The sequence below is a fragment of the Manis pentadactyla genome, chromosome X (assembly GCF_030020395.1).
Source record: "Manis pentadactyla isolate mManPen7 chromosome X, mManPen7.hap1, whole genome shotgun sequence".
Lineage (NCBI taxonomy): Eukaryota > Metazoa > Chordata > Mammalia > Pholidota > Manidae > Manis > Manis pentadactyla.
Window position 1 is genome coordinate 146,993,734 of NC_080038.1, and position 18,542 is coordinate 147,012,275.

Below are 18,542 nucleotides of genomic sequence, written 5' to 3' on the forward strand. Positions count from 1 at the left end.
ATCCAGCTGTGGCAGTGTATCATGTCCACGTTAATAAGTTGGCACATTTGAGTCACTAGAAAGCCCCTAGTAGGCCAGTAATTGCGTCTCAAAGAGTGTGTACCTTTCAGCCAATTCCAGGAGTTTATGGATCAAAAAGCCAAACAGGGCCACTGGCCCATGGCACTGTTCTTCTGCCATTGGCTCCAGTTGGCAAATCGAGAAGCTGCTGAGCCCTCTAACTCAGAGGCAAATGTGGATTCATGGGGCCAAGGGAAGGGTGGCTGGGGTGGCCCATTGGAGGGCCTCCACTCTAAGGAGGCAGCCTTTCTCGTAACTCAGTAGACAAATGCCATTAAGATCCCCACATGGATTATGTGAGAACACCAGTAGCCAAAGACACCCACTAAAACCACCTCCTTTATGTTCGTCATTGGCACGAGAGGTCATGCTCCTTCCCAGATAATGCCCAAGACTTTCACTGGATACTAGGTCCTTGTGCCTTACCTGTGTTAATGGTACAGCTGTATTGCTACCTGCGGGTCAGTAGGCTGTTCAGTCCTGGGTGGGCAGTGCCCTTGTCTGGGCCCACCAGGAGGATGCCATCAGCATGGCAAAGGCTGGTGCCCCCTCCAGGTGCAGGACTTTTTCCAGGCCATGTTGATGGTGGAGCCAGAGAATTTAGGTCGCCTTGTAGTAGGACATTAAAGGTGAATCACAGCACATTGCACATAAAGGCGAAGTGATCTCGATCACCTGAGTAGAGAGGACCTGCTAAAAGAGGCATTTTCAATATCAACCGGTGCATACCGCGTTTCCTCACCTTGGGCAATAGCCTCTGTCAGTCATGACATCAGGTACCATCAGGGCTGTGGCACCGAGCCTCCTGCAATCAATGGTGAGTCTCCGGATACCGTAGGCCTTGAGCACAAACAAGCCATACAGGTCTATGGAACGGAGGAACCGTCTCATGGAGAACTTCAGCTTCCTTGACTGGCAATGTGGGTGGTTATTTCTTTTTTTCCTCCAAGCAGCCAATACCTTTTAGGTGCTGGTAGGTAACTGAGTAGGTTCACAGATCATCCACACGCCCCACTGAAATGCAGCGATTCTTGGCAGGGATTTGGGGCAGAGGCAGTAGGAGTACAAATAGACAATACATCTGTACCCCCAGTACATTCCCTAGTGGGGGCCATAGCAAAGGGCGTTTGGAGGGACCTAAAAGGACCCACCCATAGCTGGGCTTGGGCAAGGGTCCCAGCGGTCATCTCAAATCCAAAAAGGGAGAGCTTTATCTGTTTGCCCCTCACCCAGGAGCCAGGGTTTCAGGGATCAGTTGCCTGGGCACGAGCAGCCAAAGGCCCAGGAAATGCAGTTCTCTCCCTCATCCCCATTGACACCTGACCTTGGCAGATAGAGTCTCCAGTCTCTTACGGGGACAGAGGGACCTTGGCCTGCCCCCCGGTCTTGCTTGTTTTCGAATGCCACGAGGTCCAGGTAAGATTGGCGGTGCTCCACTTCACCTCTAGGCTCGCCGGGAGGAGCTGCTTGTCAGGTGCCCCACAGTTGCTGCTTTGTCCTGGATCCCTTTGGCCCATCAATCTCCTTTGAGACGGTCACTAGTAACCATCTTTTGGGGAAGGCCTTTACCCAGGATGCCCAGGGGAGGGCACCAGATTGTTACTCTTACACCGCTCTTTCCCCTGATCAATCTTTGTTTTCTTGCCAGTGGCCACTTTTTCCATGTCCAGAAATTTGTCAGTCAAGACTTGGACTGTGTCATGGACCGAATGACCAGACCTCATGAAGAAGTTTAACCGGGTCTGGTGACCAGTGTGGACAAGGCTGGAAATCTGAGCCTGGCTAGCAGTCTTACCTCCTCCTGTTCTCAATCCCTCACTGGAAACCCAAGGAATCATGAGGACAGCTTGCAGGGGTGCTACAGCCTCTGCAAGCACGGTCCAAACAAGGACCTTGTCGGAGGTGGGCCAAACGTCTCAGAGCCAAATACTGCCCATCGAGGAAGGTGTTAGATGCTGCTGCTCTTCCTCCCTTCCTTCGTCCTTAGGCAAGAGTAGCTGAGGTCAGGGCGCTTCAAAAGAGGTGCTCTGTGATAATGCACCCCGCCGGGCACCCCCATCCCTCACTAAGTTTAGGGAGATCATCTTTTTCACTGTGGAAGCAAACTATGCAAGTCTCTAGAGCTCTTGGGACCACTGGACAAAGCAATCCCTAAGGACCCTACACTCTTTCACTTAAAGGCATGAGTCTCAGTCACACACTGCATCCCAGGATGTCCACTGGAATCAGGGGCCTGCTTAAAGCCAATAGTTATGGAATGCATTTAGCAGGGTCTCTGACAGTTTTTGGTCCCAACTTCCCCTGCATTCTTAAAGTTCCTTTTGTTGGATTTCCAATTTGACCCCCCTGGGTGAGCCCAGCCAGAGAGTTGAGAGCTAAAGACAACCGATGGTTCCCCTCAGAACTGAACCGTTCCTGTAAACGACCCCTAGCACCACCCAAGGCCCATTGGCACGGCAGTGGAAGTGCCCCATGGGATCCTAAGGTTTTTGATTCTCTTCCGAACAGCTTTGTGTTCAATCAGCCACCCTGCTCGCTCCATCAGTTTGTTGAGTTGTTGAGGTTCCAAAATGGTTAATTAGGACGAGACAAACTGAAGGTAAAAATCAAGCCTTTCTTCACCTACTGTGACAGTGCAAGCAAAGGGTGAGGAGGAGAGGGGCTGGCTGCACCGCCCCGCTTCTCCCCGTGGAGCAGCGCTGGGCCAGGGGCAGGTGAATGGGGGCAGGCAAGAATGTCACCCTGCCAACATGCCCTGCAGGAAAAGCTCCTGCCTTTTTATAGACCTGGGTTATCTGAGGAAGGAAGGGGAGGAAGGACCAGCAGTGGAAAAGAACTGAGTAAGAGTGAAGTGCCTCACCAAGGTCCCCAGGAAGGCAGCCTCTGAATGGAGGCACCTGGGCGGGAAAAGCAGATATGCACACGAGCATATGTGACTCCTTGCAACTCTCTTCAGAAAACATCAGTGCCCTGGCTACATGTCTACAATAACCAAGTCCCGTGTTGGGAGGGCAGCTTCCCCATGAGGATGGCCAGGCAACTCATGGTCAGTCTGCTGGTTTGTAGTCACTGGGGAAGCAGAGCTGGTCCACAGTCACTGAACAGGCGGGAGGCAACCCTCCAGGGTGCAGGTGGCTGCAGACCGTCCAGGTGCATAGGAAGGAATAGAGGTGCTGGTGGGCAGTGTCCATGATGGGCTGAGTGCAGGGGTTGAGGGGGGTGGTCAGGGGACAACCTGGGGAGCTCACAGAGGGCCTGAGGGCACTGGTGGGTGGCAGGCCTGGTACGTGGAGAGTCAGCATCGAGCAGGCTGCAGGAAGGTGACCACCAAGCTGGGCTGGGGCTGCAAGGTCAGGGAACAATGTGGAACTTGTGAGTGCACAAATAGACCAGAAGAATCAACCAGAAAGTCCATAAATACACACAAGTAGACATGGAAAATCAGAATATGATAAAAGTGACAAATCACTGGAGCAAAGATGAACTTTAAGAAATTGTGTGGGAACAACTGCTGAACCTACTAGCAAAAGCTAAAATCAGATCTCTATCTCAGTCCATACATAAGGATAAACTCCTAATGGATCAGGTATGTAAAAGTAAAATATGAAACCCTACAACAACTAAAAAAACAAACAACAACTGGTGAATTCCCCTATAAACAAATTTAGAGAAAGGATTCTAACCCTGACTCAAATCCAGATGCAATAAAAGAAGAGGGTTGGTAAAATTGACTGCATGAAAATAAAAATCTCCCACATGGTTAAAAACAGAGAGATAGGTAAAATCAAAAGATAACTGGCAAACTCTCAAAAATTGGTAAAATACACCAAAACCCAGAGGAAAAATGGACAGAATTGTGAACAATTCAAAAAGAAAAAAGCCCATAAATACACAAAAAGAAATCTAATTATCATTCATACTTTGGAAGTGCAATTAAAACAATGAAAGAGTAAAGTCAGTGAAAATGGCAGAGGAAGGACCTCCAAAATTTCTCTCCTCCAGAAAAGCCAGAACACTGGCAAACACCATTAGAATCAACATTGCCAGCACGCAGGAAATTAATCAAAGGCCTACAGCAATCTGGGGAGCATGTATTGAAGAAAAATGGTTGAATATCAGTAAGAACAGTGAGCTTTGTGGCATTCCAGTTTGTCCTCTTCTCATCCACCCTAGCTCCATGGAACGCCAGCAGCCTCCAGTCAGGGTGAAAACTAGCAGCCCAACAGCACTGCAGAGAACAGGACAGGGTCGGAGTTCCTTTAAAGCACCATTCCCAGGGAGCTGTCATTATTTGACCTGATTCCCTGCAGGACCCTAGCTTGCAAGGCTGTCTATATTTGACCTGACTCAGAGCTTGCAGGGTGCAAACAGCCTTTCCTCTAGGGCCATTTACTGAAAATGATCACAGTCAACTGTTGACCATCACACCTGCCTGAGGCAGTGGACAATAGTTGGGAGCAAATAATAGGCTAACCGAAAAAATGAAAAGTTGAAGCGGGGTAATAAGATGTCCATAGGAGACTTTGTAAAACTCCCACATATTCCTGGGAATCTGGAAGCTCCCCTCCACACACAGGGCTGTGCTCATGCCCAGGGCTCTGCATGTGCTTGAGAAAGATGTGAGAAGGCCCTCAGCTCTCACCTCTGGCTGACCTTGAGGCTCTGTGCAAGCAGGAGTGAAGGCTAGGATGGTGTCGTCAGTTGGCATCCTACTGGATGTTGAAGATGTGCTACCATGATATACACACAGAGCCAACTGACAGCTGCGAGACTCACTGTTCCCAGGCATCTAAGGAATCTCTGTCCAAGCATTAGCTGACCACACGGGGACAGAGCAGACGTCGTTGGTCGCATGTGACATCCATACAATGGAATTATATGCACCATTTAAAAAGATTACAGTAGTTCTGCATTTGCTTACACAAAACAGTATCCAAGATGTACTGATAAGTGAAAGCACCAAAAGACCCAGTGGTATGAATAATATGCTATTTATGTGTGGGTCTGGAAGACAGTGTAACAAGAGATAGGTAGCCTCACTTACAAGGGGAGAGGGTCAAGAGTGGCAGGAGGACTTTTCACTGAATAATATGCTCTACTTTTGAATTTTGTACTATATGTATATATTACCCATTTTAAATGTTTTTTTTTTAGTGAAGCAGGCAAAGGAAACAGAAGAAAACTGAAAGTTAAAGGCTTATCTTTTATCTTTTTACTTTAGCACGAGTGAAAGTATATGATTCATAGCCTGAGGTATGAGTCACCAAGTGAGAACTGAGTGAATGAATGAACTCCTGAAAGCCGAGAGACAGACTTACTGAAAGGGGACATTATGTTCTTGTTATAGTAAATGAAGGAGTGGAATAGATGTGCCAGTGTTTTTTCTAAAAGCCTTTTCACATGCCATCCTTCCCATCCCACTCTCCAGACAATTTCTGCACCCATTCATGGCTTCATTCAAAAGGTGGCTTCCATCCGCAGCACCTAGGATTCTTTTAAGAACTGTGTCTCCAGTCTGTGGAGGGTGGCTGAATTCTATGCTGGCTCAGACAGAGAAGGGGGTGTTCTCCTCTGGACCCAAGCCAAGCCCAGGGAACTTGACTCTGGAAGGCATTAGGTGTAGCCCCAGGCAGCCTCCATTTTTGACAGTCTTCATCCTATGTACCCAGCAAAGGAGTTGCCAGCACAGCCGGCCACCAGGGACCATGGCTGGGGGTGTGTAGGGGACCTATAACAGTGAAGTCAGACTCTTTTCTGCTTAAACACCTCACCCCAAACACCACTCCTCAATCTGCTGGTTTTGCAGACCACCATCTTGCCTCCTTCCCCATATGCAGTTACCCACTCTTTGGCCCACAAGCCTCCATCCATCGTTGACATAAGGCACCCATGAAGGGCTTGCCAAATACAATTGGGATTACATTCCTGGGTTATCCTTCCCTGCACTTAGCTCAGAGCTCCAGAAGGAGGTAAGACCCAGTTGACCACTTAGCCACTGTATCCCCATCACTGAGAGCCCCTGGGCATCCACCAGACACCCAGTAAATTTTTGAATGAATGAATGATAATGAGATCCAACAGCTGTGCAAGGTTGGTGTTCCAAAGACCTGGGAACCTTCCCCTCTCACATTCCATTGAACTCTCTCCCCAACTACCCCACCATACCCTCTGAATTCCTACCCCACCATCTGGGAGCTCCCTTATGAGAACTTGTCACCTGCTTCATCCGCTCTAACAACATCTAAATGAAACACAGAAAGACCAGACTGAGACTACCTCGCCTCTGTCCTGCTGTGGCACTCACCTGGCAAAGGCCAAGCCCCTGCAGACTCTAACCAACTATACAAGCAGTCGATGCCACAGTAAGAAGTTCCATAACAGGACAGATGGATATGTCCATAAATTAATGGTCACCAAGCTCAGCCAGGCTCTCCACCTTGCCCGGCAATCAACGTTGACCTTGGTCACCTTTCTGAGCGAGTGTTTGGTAAGTTTTTCTACCGTCAAGTTGCTTCCCTCTTCCCTTTTTAGGGGCTCTGGGAGGAAGTCACATGTGCAGCCCACAGTTAAGGAGTAAGGAATTATGTTCTACCTCTCTGAAGGCAGAGTATCTACACAAATCATTTAGAATTCTTTTGCATGGGAGATTTTTTCTATTCCCTATTTATTCCTTTAATTATTTATGTCCAAATAACTTAATTCTCATAGCATAAAATTCATACTTTTAAAGTGTACATTAAGTATTTTTTAGTATATTCATGAAGTTGTACAGTCATCACTATTTAATTCCAAGACATTTTCGTTACCCGGAAAAGAAGCCCTATACCTATTAGTAGTCTTCTCCACGTTTCCCCGCCTTTCTCGAGCCCTCGGTAGACCACTGACCTACTTTTGTCCCCGCTGCCTTGCCTGTTCGGGCATTTCCTACCAATGAAATTATACAGTACATTGCCTTTTGTGACTGGCTTTTTCCACTTAGCATAACGTTTCCAAGATTTGCCTCTGTTGCAGCATGAATTAGGACTTTATTACTTTTTATGACTGAAGAATATTTTATTGTATGGATATACACACTATCCTTTCATCAGTTGCTGAACCCCTGACTTATTTTTACTTTTCGGTCATTATGAGTAGTGCTACAATGAACACACACGTACAGGTTTTTGTGCGGACCTGTTCCCAATCCTCTTTGGTGTGGAATTGCTGAGTCATATGTAATTCTGCTTAACATTCTGAAGAGCTGCCGAACTGTTTCTAACGTGATGGCTCCATTTTACATTCCCAGTAGCAAAGTGTGAGTTCCAATTCCTCCATTTCACTAACACTTGTTATTGTCCATCTTTTTTATTATAGCCACCCTGGCGGGTGTAAGGGGCATTTCACTGTGGTTTTGATCTGCATTTCCCTCATGACTAATGCTATCTGGGCAAACTGAGCATGTTTTCATGTGCTTATTGCCCACTCGTGTTCTTTCTTTGCAGAAATGGCTATTCAGATCCCTTGCTTATTTTAAAAATTGGGTGATTTGTGTTTTTATTGGTGGGTTGTAAGGGTTTTTGTGTATTCTGGATACTCAACCCTTATTGGGAATATGATTTGTGAGTACTTTCTCCCATTCTGCGGGTGGTATTTTCATATTCTTGATGGGGTCCTCTGAAGACTCAAGTTTTATATTTTGCTGACGTTCAGTTTATCTATTTTTTATTTAGTTGGTTGTGCTTTTGGTGTCATATCTAAGAAATCATTACCTAATTCAAGATCATAAAGATTTACCCCTATGCTTTCTTCTAAGAGTTTTCTACTTTTAGCTCTTATATTTAGGTTTTTGATGATTTTGAGTTATTTTTGTGTATGCTGTGACTTCACTCTTTTGCATATAGATACCTAGCTGTTCCTGCTTCTGTACTGATATCCTCTATTCGGTGAGACGACATTTTCATACTTGTCTTTAGTTATTGGGAAATATTTAAAATAGCCAATTTAAAGTCTGCTTCATCAGTCCAATGTCTGGGCTTCCTCAGAGACATTTTTTATTGAATACTTTTTTCCCCTGCGTGTGGGCCATACCTTTTTGTTTCTTTGCATGTCTCATAATTTTTATTGTTGAAAACTGGACATTCTTACATAATATAATGCAGCAACTCTAGAAATGTGATTCTGCCCTTCCCCAGGGTTGGTGGTGGTTATTTATTATTGTATCTGCTTAGCGACTTTTCTGAACTAATTCCACAAAGGCTGTATTCCTTGTCACATGCGACCAACGACGTCTGCTCTGTCCCCGTGTGGTCAGCTAATGCTTGGACAGAGATTCCTTAGATGCCTGGGAACAGTGAGTCTCGCAGCTGTCAGTTGGCTCTGTGTGTATATCATGGTAGCACATCTTCAACATCCAGTAGGATGCCAACTGACGACACCATCCTAGCCTTCACTCCTGCTTGCACAGAGCCTCAAGGTCAGCCAGAGGTGAGAGCTGAGGGCCTTCTCACATCTTTCTCAAGCACATGCAGAGCCCTGGGCATGAGCACAGCCCTGTGTGTGGAGGGGAGCTTCCAGATTCCCAGGAATATGTGGGAGTTTTACAAAGTCTCCTATGGACATCTTATTACCCCGCTTCAACTTTTCATTTTTTCGGTTAGCCTATTATTTGCTCCCAACTATTGTCCACTGCCTCAGGCAGGTGTGATGGTCAACAGTTGACTGTGATCATTTTCAGTAAATGGCCCTAGAGGAAAGGCTGTTTGCACCCTGCAAGCTCTGAGTCAGGTCAAATATAGACAGCCTTGCAAGCTAGGGTCCTGCAGGGAATCAGGTCAAATAATGACAGCTCCCTGGGAATGGTGCTTTAAAGGAACTCCGACCCTGTCCTGTTCTCTGCAGTGCTGTTGGGCTGCTAGTTTTCACCCTGACTGGAGGCTGCTGGCGTTCCATGGAGCTAGGGTGGATGAGAAGAGGACAAACTGGAATGCCACAAAGCTCACTGTTCTTACTGATATTCAACCATTTTTCTTCAATACATGCTCCCCAGATTGCTGTAGGCCTTTGATTAATTTCCTGCGTGCTGGCAATGTTGATTCTAATGGTGTTTGCCAGTGTTCTGGCTTTTCTGGAGGAGAGAAATTTTGGAGGTCCTTCCTCTGCCATTTTCACTGACTTTACTCTTTCATTGTTTTAATTGCACTTCCAAAGTATGAATGATAATTAGATTTCTTTTTGTGTATTTATGGGCTTTTTTCTTTTTGAATTGTTCACAATTCTGTCCATTTTTCCTCTGGGTTTTGGTGTATTTTACCAATTTTTGAGAGTTTGCCAGTTATCTTTTGATTTTACCTATCTCTCTGTTTTTAACCATGTGGGAGATTTTTATTTTCATGCAGTCAATTTTACCAACCCTCTTCTTTTATTGCATCTGGATTTGAGTCAGGGTTAGAATCCTTTCTCTAAATTTGTTTATAGGGGAATTCACCAGTTGTTGTTTGTTTTTTTAGTTGTTGTAGGGTTTCATATTTTACTTTTACATACCTGATCCATTAGGAGTTTATCCTTATGTATGGACTGAGATAGAGATCTGATTTTAGCTTTTGCTAGTAGGTTCAGCAGTTGTTCCCACACAATTTCTTAAAGTTCATCTTTGCTCCAGTGATTTGTCACTTTTATCATATTCTGATTTTCCATGTCTACTTGTGTGTATTTATGGACTTTCTGGTTGATTCTTCTGGTCTATTTGTGCACTCACAAGTTCCACATTGTTCCCTGACCTTGCAGCCCCAGCCCAGCTTGGTGGTCACCTTCCTGCAGCCTGCTCGATGCTGACTCTCCACGTACCAGGCCTGCCACCCACCAGTGCCCTCAGGCCCTCTGTGAGCTCCCCAGGTTGTCCCCTGACCACCCCCCTCAACCCCTGCACTCAGCCCATCATGGACACTGCCCACCAGCACCTCTATTCCTTCCTATGCACCTGGACGGTCTGCAGCCACCTGCACCCTGGAGGGTTGCCTCCCGCCTGTTCAGTGACTGTGGACCAGCTCTGCTTCCCCAGTGACTACAAACCAGCAGACTGACCATGAGTTGCCTGGCCATCCTCATGGGGAAGCTGCCCTCCCAACACGGGACTTGGTTATTGTAGACATGTAGCCAGGGCACTGATGTTTTCTGAAGAGAGTTGCAAGGAGTCACATATGCTCGTGTGCATATCTGCTTTTCCCGCCCAGGTGCCTCCATTCAGAGGCTGCCTTCCTGGGGACCTTGGTGAGGCACTTCACTCTTACTCAGTTCTTTTCCACTGCTGGTCCTTCCTCCCCTTCCTTCCTCAGATAACCCAGGTCTATAAAAAGGCAGGAGCTTTTCCTGCAGGGCATGTTGGCAGGGTGACATTCTTGCCTGCCCCCATTCACCTGCCCCTGGCCCAGCGCTGCTCCACGGGGAGAAGCGGGGCGGTGCAGCCAGCCCCTCTCCTCCTCACCCTTTGCTTGCACTGTCACAGTAGGTGAAGAAAGGCTTGATTTTTACCTTCAGTTTGTCTCGTCCTAATTAACCATTTTGGAACCTCAACAACTCAACAAACTGATGGAGCGAGCAGGGTGGCTGATTGAACACAAAGCTGTTCGGAAGAGAATCAAAAACCTTAGGATCCCATGGGGCACTTCCACTGCCGTGCCAATGGGCCTTGGGTGGTGCTAGGGGTCGTTTACAGGAACGGTTCAGTTCTGAGGGGAACCATCGGTTGTCTTTAGCTCTCAACTCTCTGGCTGGGCTCACCCAGGGGGGTCAAATTGGAAATCCAACAAAAGGAACTTTAAGAATGCAGGGGAAGTTGGGACCAAAAACTGTCAGAGACCCTGCTAAATGCATTCCATAACTATTGGCTTTAAGCAGGCCCCTGATTCCAGTGGACATCCTGGGATGCAGTGTGTGACTGAGACTCATGCCTTTAAGTGAAAGAGTGTAGGGTCCTTAGGGATTGCTTTGTCCAGTGGTCCCAAGAGCTCTAGAGACTTGCATAGTTTGCTTCCACAGTGAAAAAGATGATCTCCCTAAACTTAGTGAGGGATGGGGGTGCCCGGCGGGGTGCATTATCACAGAGCACCTCTTTTGAAGCGCCCTGACCTCAGCTACTCTTGCCTAAGGACGAAGGAAGGGAGGAAGAGCAGCAGCATCTAACACCTTCCTCGATGGGCAGTATTTGGCTCTGAGACGTTTGGCCCACCTCCGACAAGGTCCTTGTTTGGACCGTGCTTGCAGAGGCTGTAGCACCCCTGCAAGCTGTCCTCATGATTCCTTGGGTTTCCAGTGAGGGATTGAGAACAGGAGGAGGTAAGACTGCTAGCCAGGCTCAGATTTCCAGCCTTGTCCACGCTGGTCACCAGACCCGGTTAAACTTCTTCATGAGGTCTGGTCATTCGGTCCATGACACAGTCCAAGTCTTGACTGACAAATTTCTGGACATGGAAAAAGTGGCCACTGGCAAGAAAACAAAGATTGATCAGGGGAAAGAGCGGTGTAAGAGTAACAATCTGGTGCCCTCCCCTGGGCATCCTGGGTAAAGGCCTTCCCCAAAAGATGGTTACTAGTGACCGTCTCAAAGGAGATTGATGGGCCAAAGGGATCCAGGACAAAGCAGCAACTGTGGGGCACCTGACAAGCAGCTCCTCCCGGCGAGCCTAGAGGTGAAGTGGAGCACCGCCAATCTTACCTGGACCTCGTGGCATTCGAAAACAAGCAAGACCGGGGGGCAGGCCAAGGTCCCTCTGTCCCCGTAAGAGACTGGAGACTCTATCTGCCAAGGTCAGGTGTCAATGGGGATGAGGGAGAGAACTGCATTTCCTGGGCCTTTGGCTGCTCGTGCCCAGGCAACTGATCCCTGAAACCCTGGCTCCTGGGTGAGGGGCAAACAGATAAAGCTCTCCCTTTTTGGATTTGAGATGACCGCTGGGACCCTTGCCCAAGCCCAGCTATGGGTGGGTCCTTTTAGGTCCCTCCAAACGCCCTTTGCTATGGCCCCCACTAGGGAATGTACTGGGGGTACAGATGTATTGTCTATTTGTACTCCTACTGCCTCTGCCCCAAATCCCTGCCAAGAATCGCTGCATTTCAGTGGGGCGTGTGGATGATCTGTGAACCTACTCAGTTACCTACCAGCACCTAAAAGGTATTGGCTGCTTGGAGGAAAAAAAGAAATAACCACCCACATTGCCAGTCAAGGAAGCTGAAGTTCTCCATGAGACGGTTCCTCCGTTCCATAGACCTGTATGGCTTGTTTGTGCTCAAGGCCTACGGTATCCGGAGACTCACCATTGATTGCAGGAGGCTCGGTGCCACAGCCCTGATGGTACCTGATGTCATGACTGACAGAGGCTATTGCCCAAGGTGAGGAAACGCGGTATGCACCGGTTGATATTGAAAATGCCTCTTTTAGCAGGTCCTCTCTACTCAGGTGATCGAGATCACTTCGCCTTTATGTGCAATGTGCTGTGATTCACCTTTAATGTCCTACTACAAGGCGACCTAAATTCTCTGGCTCCACCATCAACATGGCCTGGAAAAAGTCCTGCACCTGGAGGGGGCACCAGCCTTTGCCATGCTGATGGCATCCTCCTGGTGGGCCCAGACAAGGGCACTGCCCACCCAGGACTGAACAGCCTACTGACCCGCAGGTAGCAATACAGCTGTACCATTAACACAGGTAAGGCACAAGGACCTAGTATCCAGTGAAAGTCTTGGGCATTATCTGGGAAGGAGCATGACCTCTCGTGCCAATGACGAACATAAAGGAGGTGGTTTTAGTGGGTGTCTTTGGCTACTGGTGTTCTCACATAATCCATGTGGGGATCTTAATGGCATTTGTCTACTGAGTTACGAGAAAGGCTGCCTCCTTAGAGTGGAGGCCCTCCAATGGGCCACCCCAGCCACCCTTCCCTTGGCCCCATGAATCCACATTTGCCTCTGAGTTAGAGGGCTCAGCAGCTTCTCGATTTGCCAACTGGAGCCAATGGCAGAAGAACAGTGCCATGGGCCAGTGGCCCTGTTTGGCTTTTTGATCCATAAACTCCTGGAATTGGCTGAAAGGTACACACTCTTTGAGACGCAATTACTGGCCTACTAGGGGCTTTCTAGTGACTCAAATGTGCCAACTTATTAACGTGGACATGATACACTGCCACAGCTGGATTCTGCAGGGGCAAAACACCCCCTAAATGTAAACAGTCCTATTTCTGGAGGACACCAGAACATCTGGAAGAAGGGTGCAGGATCCGCCATCAGAGCCATTTTGGCCACGCTGGCAGTGGCCTTCTTGTCTACACTCACTCCCACTGTTGGGGTCACCCAATTAGAAAAGGTTGTCCTTAACCCTCACTGAGGTTATTAATGATACCGTGTCAGCCTTGGAGTCACGGAGCACCAGCTCCAACAACTTGGCTTGCATAGTGTTGGCCGACTGCGCAGTCCTGGCTTCCAGCTGGCCAGCCAAGGACGGAGGTCTGTGAATTTGCCAAAACCTAGAGGAATGAACTTGGCCAAAGAGGACGGTCTATTAGGAGGCTTAGGCAGAAGGCCTCTGGCTCTCTAGAGTAGATCCTAAGGCGCTAAGGACATCTTTCTCCAGCTTTTTAGCCCATGGGGCCCATAGCTATCTTCACTTCTCCAGGCAAGCCTGATTATCCTACTGGGAGTGACTTTGATTGTGGCCCTCACAATGATTCACCAGCATGGTCCCGACACCTCAATGCCTGGCTCATTTGAGTCCAGGGTGGGGTAGCCTATGCTTCTCGCTCAGGCCCTGGAGTTGGAAAGTCCAGTTCCAGGTTAAAAAATCGTATTTGTCATCTTCAGTTCCGACCATAGGTCATTATAAGACTTTGCCTGTCATGGGGGGAAGCTGCCCTCTCCACACCAGACTTGTTGCACAGGAGGTGCATGGCAATTCTCTGAAGGGAGTTGCTGTCGAAGGCTCACCGCACAGGCTGGCCACGCTCATACTCATACCCGCGTTCCTAGCTTGGGTGCCCCCTTGTAGAGGCCGCCTTATTGGAAGCCCCGGCCGAGGCACGTTTTCCCCGTCTGACTCGGGACTTTTCCACTCCTAGCCCTTTCCCCTCTCCCTCCCTCTATTCCCCAGCCATAAAAAGTAGGAGTCTTTAGTTTGGGGCAGTGAGAGGATTCCCCCCATCTGCACAGCACGCCACTTAATGCTTGTCTGGCCAGTTTCATCCTCCAGGGGAATGATGGGACACGGGCGGCGGGCAGGCACCTCTTCTTTTTGCCTGTTGCTCACTCCCCAGCAGTAAGGAAATAAACGCTTGATGGTTCCTCTCAGTTTGGTTTGGCTCATTACTCTAATCAAACATCTTGACACTTGATGGCACTGCGTGATGGACTCTCACAGATGTTCCCATTTTTTATACTTACAACTCATATATATTATTTCATATAGTACCAAATACAACATTAAGGTATGATTTTCAAAATGCTGCCTGAGTCCCTCAAAGACTCAGGGATCTAACTCCTGGGCCCTCTGCGAGGTGAGAGTGGGTGGGTCAGGAAGAACCTCAAATGCTGCTGCTGGGCCCACTGAAGCCCCGGGGATTTGTGGTCTGCTTCCCTTTCAGGGCTTTGGGTAGAAAGGGCTTTTCAAGGTGCTCCCCTCGGAAAGGAGGAGTGGGATCAATCACATCTGTGCCTTTACCCAAACCTTTTTGAAAGCGGGATGTTTCACAAGCTGGGGGTTGGATGGGAATCAAACCCAGACCTGCGGGCAGGGCCTGCAGGAGCTGGGCGAAGGAGCTAGTCAGGAGGGAAAGACACCTCTGTTCCTCAGGGACGGTTATGAAGCCATGCCAGTGAGAAGACAAACAGACCACAGGCCACCCCACCTGCGGATCTGTCAGCAGAAGTGATGCATAAAAGGGCCCAAGGCCACTGGAAAGGTTAGATCCTTACCCTGGCAGCAAGCATGTGACCACCTCTGGCGCCAGTGCCATCACCCACTATGTCCCTGACAGCATGGTGAGAAGGCAGAGGGGACAGAGGCACTTTGCCTGAGGAAAGAAACAGCCCTGACAGCAGGTTCAACTTTTGAACAGATTAAGTACTCATCCAAATGAGTTTCATTTAATCTGAGACCATTTTACACTAGAAGTGGTCAAGTATTCCTCTCCTCAACCCCATAAAAATGGAGCTCCAAAGAGACGTGAGCTCAGATATAGAATGCTACATTCTTTACATATCTGAACTATGTATGTATGTCAGTTGTTGACATATATACATTTTTACATGTACACACGGTGGTGAATGCACAGAGCAAGATCTAGGAAGATTATATAGCACGTGACAGAAGCAGCAGCCCCTGGAGAAGGCAGTGAATGAAGAGTGCTTTTAATTCTGTTGAAATGCATACATGTCCTCCTTGGATGCCTGAGGAAAGATACATGAAAATCTTAACTATTTACAAGTAATATTAAGCACCTACTATATGCCAGCACAGTGCCAGGGCTGGGCAAACAAAGGCTTAGCAGGGAGCATCTTTCAGCTGTACTCATTTCTTTATAGGCTGATGGGTTTGTAGTCACGGGCTAAAATTACTTGTGGACTCTTTGGTGCTGCTTCAAGTGATCAGATCGTGCAAACTTCCGGTTGCATTTAGTACACATGTAGGGCTGCTCTCCACTGTGCTTTTTCTTGTGTCTGCTGAGCTCATCTGAACGGCAGAATTTCCACGTGCATCCCTTCACGTTGCATTCGTAGGGCTTCTCCCCTAGACCAGAGGGAGAAAGAGACTTGTCATGCTTCGAGGTAGCAGGGGACACGGAAGTTGAAAGTGAATGGAGGAAAAAAAAAAAGGTTTCGAGCATGTAGGTGTTGGAGGGGAGCAAGAAGAAAGGGGACTGGAGGAAGTGAGTAAATGAGGAAGAGAATGAGGGCAGCATGAGCTGGAAGGATGAGAGGAAAACTGTGAAGGAGGGAAAGAAAATAGGAGAAGCAGGGGTCAGCAGGAAAGTCAGTGGGGGAATAGGAGGTTGAGAGAGGGGCAGTCTTGGACCAAGTCAAGACCATTCCTAAGAGGTTAAAAAAAAAAAGCCCACTTAATCCCACCATTCCAGCACCGTCAACACTGCAGCCAGGTTGGTTCTGTCTCTGAACTGGGGTCTGTCTGTCCCTAGGACTGTTGTAACCCCCCTTTCAAATTGGCCACTTTTCTGGGGTCTTTTGGGGTTCCAGGCTTAGAGGGAGGTGTCAACAATCTCATATGACCCTAAAGGTTTGTAAAGGCACAGATCTTTAGTCACTTGCCTGTCATCTCTATCCCTCTGCCCTCACTCACCAGTGTGTCTGCGTTCGTGGATTCGGAGTTGGGAAGGCTTTGCATATGATTTCCCACAGTCCTGGTATGCACAAGTGTAGGCCTTCGAAGTGCCGGGTTTGTTTTGGAATTGACCTCTCTGGGTTTTGAGATCACTCTTTTGCTTTTCCGTGGATTGCCCTTGGATCAAAGGGCAACTTGGTAAGTACGGGACTCCTGAGCATGGCAACAACGGTGATTGATCTGGCAGTAGATGGCCTCCAGAGAGAGTGTGGTCATCAGAGAAGGTCGTCATACAATCCCCCATAAGGGTCATCTGACCCCCACAGAGGGTCTGGTCCCCACTGAAGGTCATCTGGCCTCCATGGGACATCTGGTCACCACAGGTGGGCTCCATCCAGCCTCCATAAAGGGTCTTATCATCACTGGGGGCCCTCACCTGGCCCCCAAAGAGGGTCTGGTCATCACTGGAGGCCTTCACCTGGCCTCCATAGAGGGGCTGGTCATAATTAGGGGTCTTCATCTGGCCCCAGTAGAGAGTCTTGTCCCCACTGAAGGTCATTTGGCCTCCATGGGGGTTCTGGTCATCAATGGGAGTCTTTATCGGGCCCCAGTAGGGGTTCTGGTCCCCACTGAAGATCATCTGGCTGCCATGGGGGTTCTGGTCAGCAGTGGGGTCCTCCATCTGGCCCCCATCGTGGGTCTGATCGCCACCGATGGTCATCTGGCTTTCATAGAGGATCTCGTCATCGCATAGGATCTTCCACTGGCCCCAGCAGTGGGTCTGGTGCCCACTGAAGGTCATCTGACCTCCACTGTGGCTCTGGTTATCACTGAGGATCCCCACCTGCTCTTCACCCAGGGTTGTCACCTGGCTCCCATCGAGGGTTTGGTTACCACTCAAAGTCACTGTATGGCCCTTGGTGAGGGTCTGGTCACCACTGAACGTCTTCATGTGGACCCCTTTAAGGGGTATTATCTGGCCTCCATAGAGGGTCTGGTCATCGCTGAGGGACTTCACCTGGCTGCCTTCATCGGGGATTGTCATCTTGTCTGCAGTGATGGTTATGTTTTGGCAATCAGTGAACAGTGCCTTTGGGTTGTCATTGCCATCTGTCATCAGGGAGGCTTCTGCTGATTTTCTCTGTTCAAAGGAGGTCATGTTTGGGTCCACGGAAAAAGTCTCACTTACGAGTCCAGGGGGAGTATCAAGGGCTTTGACAGGGGGTGCTGTTTGGTTCTGCACAAGGACTGTCTCAGGGATGCTAGGACACGCTGAAGCCATCACTGTGGGCCTCAGGGGAGTCACCACCTGGTTCTGGGGTGGCTCATGTTGTCCGTCCTCATCACGGACAGTCAGAGGCATACAGAGCTGTGGCTCTGGGACAGCTGGGGTCCTTGTCTTAAATGTCTCAGAGAGGTCTTGAAAATGCTCTTCAGTTTCCTCTACTGTCTGAAGGAAAGAATCCATGTCAAAGTAAATGTCTTCGATGTTGCCTGATAACTGAATTAGATCTTCAGTTGTGGGATCCTACGAAAAAGAAGTTCAGCTACTCAGCTCAAGTCCCAATTCCACACACCCTTCCTTTCCATCCCTGATGACCCTCTCTCCTAGTCTAGCCCACCATCATCTCTTGCCTGAAATCTCATGCAATTGCCTCCTAATTGGCCCCCCAGGGTCTGGCATTGGCTCCGTCCAGTGCCCCTCACACCAATACACAATCATCAGAGCAACATTTTAAAAATGCAGTTCTTATCTACTCCTATCTACCAGTGGATGTGGAAATCTAGATGAATTTACGAATGCCCCACCATTATCTAGAGATCTTGCCTCAGAAACCTTTTCAAAGATGCCCTGCCTCCTCAGACATTGACTGGAGATTTGGTTAAACAAATGAAATTTCAAACATATTATCTCATCTCATTCCCACCATGACCCCAGAAGATGGCAGCCACGATTAATCCCATTTTCAAAAAGAGAAAACAGAGGTCCAGGGAAGTGAAGTGATTTGGCCCATACAGAAGACTCTTATCACTCGGAATTGCACCCCATCTGGCCTGGGTTGTCACAGACCTGTATCCACTGTGGAAATTTTCCCCAGAGACTCCCTTGGGTGCTCCCAGGGCTTCCAGCTTCCTGATAACCATCCTGGAAAGCATGGGTTTCCTGGAACCATTCAAATAAGTA

At 48.5% G+C, this 18,542-nt stretch overlaps 1 pseudogene; it reads left to right on the plus strand.

Annotated features, from left to right (window-relative positions):
* The window catches only part of LOC118931298 (Krueppel-like factor 17), a 46,198-nt pseudogene extending 32,057 nt beyond the window's left edge, over positions 1 to 14,141 (plus strand).
* The last annotated feature ends 4,401 nt before the right edge of the window (positions 14,142 to 18,542 follow it).